This window comes from Rhea americana, unplaced genomic scaffold (genome assembly GCF_003343005.1).
Source record: "Rhea americana isolate MKP2758 unplaced genomic scaffold, rheAme1 scaffold_44, whole genome shotgun sequence".
In the NCBI taxonomy this organism is placed as follows: domain Eukaryota; kingdom Metazoa; phylum Chordata; class Aves; order Rheiformes; family Rheidae; genus Rhea; species Rhea americana.
The window spans coordinates 2,028,417-2,032,370 of record NW_028186579.1 but is presented as its reverse complement, the minus strand read 5'-3'; positions in this window follow the sequence as shown (position 1 = coordinate 2,032,370).

The following is a 3,954-nucleotide window of genomic DNA, read 5'->3' as shown; positions in this document are numbered from 1 at the left end:
TGTGTTAAGAGATGTGCTGGTTCCTAGGCAAATGAACCAAAAATTGCTGTCTCGTTCTTAGATACAGCTGCATACATCAATATTTGATTCCCTGAGGAATTGAAATTTGACTGTTTGGGCATCAGGACTGTTGGTTACAGTCTCTTCAGTTTTGAACAACTGGTTTCCCTATTTCTGCATCCACAGAAAATGGTATCATCAAACACAGAATGATTTCTGTACTTTATTAGTGACATAAATATCCTGGGCTTCCTGGGGATATTTTGGCTCTGATGCATATAAAAGTAAGAAAATGTCTGCCAGCAGATAGAGATTATACTCATGAGAAATACCTTTACTTATCTTTCCAGATATTTTAGAGAAAATTACCATTAGTCATCCTACCAAAGCAATAGTTTGACACGAAACTGAACTACTTGGATGTACTTTTGCCTACAGCTAAGAAACTTGTGGGTAAAAGCAGCTGTTCAGAATAGTTTCAGATACTGTAAAGTAAAAGATCTCATTCAAAATTTCTACAAAGTACTCTATAGTTATACCTGGATTCTCTTATCATCCACTCCAGTCATAAAAYAAATGTAGCATTCTGCCACGCTGTGATTTTCTGAAGACAGAACTTTCACTTCTGAAAGAGACTGTCTTCACTACGGAGARCCATTTAAATAACCTCGTGTTGACTCAAGTATTTTCAGCAGCAYGGAAACTCTATCTCAGAGTGGTTAAAAGCATTAGCACGCATATTACAAGAAGACTCACCCTAAATATTGTAATCTTTTCCAGATGGAAGAGAGCTTTCTGGCATTTCTCATTCTACCATACAGAACGCAAGATTTGCTATTATTTGAAAATAGGAGAAAAACACTTTTCTAAAAAGTCTTCTTTGACCAGAAATGATACAAACAATTACATTTTCTACCTGTGAGGAGGGAAATAGCCTTGGCTCAGTCTTTCTCCAGCAAACACCAACGTCCCAGAATAATAGTTACAAGATACGTTGGTTAAGCAGTGCAGCTTGTGGCAGTGCAGCTGCATTTTGTCCAGGTCTATGCCTCACACAGGGAACACGCACGCAGCTAGAACTGCACCTCTCAGCCATCGCTGGTTGGTATTCCCAGATCTGTTAACTGCAAGAGATCACGGCACAAACCCACTGTTTCTCAAAAGAAAGGAATRAACTCCCTTCTTAGCACTCTCAAAGGTCAGGCAACAGCAGTTAGGGATGACAGACACCCCTGTGAGTTGCACCAGACTTCAGCTAGAGGCACCTCCGCTGGACACGAGAGGGAAACGTGCACCGCACTGGAAAAAATCAAGATTCAAGCCAGCAGAAGACTTCTTCAAGAAATGCCTTGATCTTACCTAAGCACAGTATTCTTTAAAAGCATTAAGCCAAATACTAATGATACTTCTCTTAATCTTTTACCACCCATAGAAACATAAAGAAGTAGCACTGCCATATTACGTTGTACTATTTCTGAGCCACTGCTTATTATTTTGCTAACGAGACTGCCTTTAAATATGCCAATCYAGATATATATTTACAGAAGACTAAGTGCTGTTTACTCGAATGCCCTACATTACTCTATATCTTAAACAAACATATTTCTATGGCTTCTTCAAAATAAATTTCTAATACTATTGAGAAAAAAAAGCAAAGCTGAACATGCAGACACTTCTGTGTCAATAACATTAAGATTATGAAAATAGCAAGAGATAAGCCTTAATGCAAGTCCAGTGTGCTCATTTTTGTTTGCTCATTTCATCAAAGCATGAGTTGAAAGTCAGAATAGATCATCCTCACAGTAGGCTTTCTGGGTACTCTTAATTGGTACAATGCAATAAAACCAGGAACAACCAACAGTATTTTGGTAACAAAGAAGCTTTTTAGTATATTTATAGTAACATAAAAACCAGAGAGGGAATGAGGGGAGAGGAACCTTTCATWGCACAAATAATACATTGCTATGAGTGCAATTACACAGAAACCACTATTTCCCAAGTTGCTCTGGTCGCTCAGTTGTTGTTCTGCCTTGAAAAGAAGCTGAATATATTATAGCCCAAAAAATTATTTTATATTTACCAATAACTAGAGAAATAATTAAGTAGTAGCTACTAAAAGTAAATACTTTAAAGTCAAAAGTAACAGAGGACTTGTGCTGCTGAGTATCACCACTACTGGTTTAATGGTTTTTGAGAGTCTGGTTTTCTTTTGCATTTTATTTCTTTTGCATTTATTTCCTGGGAGGAGGATTAAGCAATGGAAAAGGAAAGAAAATGGCAAAGGGGATGACAACTAGTATTGTGCCAATACTGAAAAATGGAAATTGAGATATCAAAGTGACTACAGCCAGGGTTGATCTGAAATAAAAATTATGGCGAAGGTTGACAAGTGGCAGAAGACAATAGTGCAGTTCGCTTTATGGGAAGTACATCTGTCACCAAAACTCAAAGATAGCTCATCAAAAGGATAAGCTTTGGTCAGTAACTTTAAAAGTTTGATATTTCTTAAACATCTCTGACTTAGTCCAATAAGAACAATTGTTTTAGAAGATGAAACCCGTACTTAATTATTTAACAGTGAGGAAACGCCCTTCAGGGAGAGAGGGTCTCCCAGGTTCCCACTGGGCTTGTGCTTCACCTACTGCAATTCTTTTACTGGGAGGTTGAAGAAGCAAGAAAAATACYAGTAACACCTTCAAGTGCTATAAAGGACTTCATTCAACAGTATACAGTGATACTACTGATTAAGCTATTTCTTCACATCATTGATCTCCCCCTCATACTACAAAGTGGTAGGAAATCTAGAAGCACAGAAAAGAAAGGTTATCACAGCTATCAGTTTAATAAGTTTCACAYTGCATTGCTTAGGGAATTACCTCCAGCCAGCTCTTTAAAATGCCTGGTCTCTCTTGGAAACTATTCCTTTGAATTTTCCTTATCACTTTTGTATGACATCCAGTATTCCAGGAATTATCTTGCAGTTTGCATCGACTACACTTCGCAGGCTTTTAATTAAAGCGGGGCTATGTCAAGAACCAAAATAGCCATCTTTACACTAGTAAAATATTTCTTAAAGATTTCCAGGGATTTATACTTTCCTAAAAGTTATGTTTTCACAGAAAACAGAGTAGCAGAAATAATAGCTGTTTACTAAAGCAACAACTTCCAGAGCCCAATATGAATTTTTCAGATCAGATGTTATTTTGTGCAAATTGCCTTAACACAATTAGCTATCATATGCAAACTGATCAGTGTGTCTACTGACTGGTTTTATAAACTGTTTACTTTGAAATTAATATTCTTGCTAAATAGAGCAAAAATTTTAAAAACTTCCAGGCATACATCCTCACATACAGACATTATTATAACAACTAAGTTTACTTTGAACCTATTGCTACAACTTTCTCTGCAGCAGAAAAGTAACATCATATTTATTTCCAGATGGAGTCATTCATCCCTCAAAGATCAGACAGTCTAGTCTAATGGTCAACGTTAGAGAGGAGGGGAAAAAAAAAAAAAAAGCCTGAATTCATAATCTCATGCATTAACTACCAGATCATCACTATGGAACTGCACAGTGAAACTTCAGGTCTGTGAAATGCTCTGTACTTAAGGCTATAGCTATTAACAGAGTCACTTTTTGTCCAAACAACAGCCACATGGCTGTCATCCTGGCCCTGTCACCTCGGTCCGAGGAACGCGCTTGCGCTGCCACGCACGCTACCTGCCTACTGTGCAACTGCTGTGCGCACRCTGCACAGCGGTCCAGGCGGTCCTCTCCCCTGCATCTACGGACTCACCATTTCGTGACTTAAAGGTATTGTTAAAAGTACAGCAAACATTTTCACTGTAAGGTACAAATAATGCTGATTGCGACAGGGAAGCCTGATAATTATCAGAGAACTCACTAAGTTTTTCTATATTTGGAAGACTATTTCTATTAATTTGCTAAAA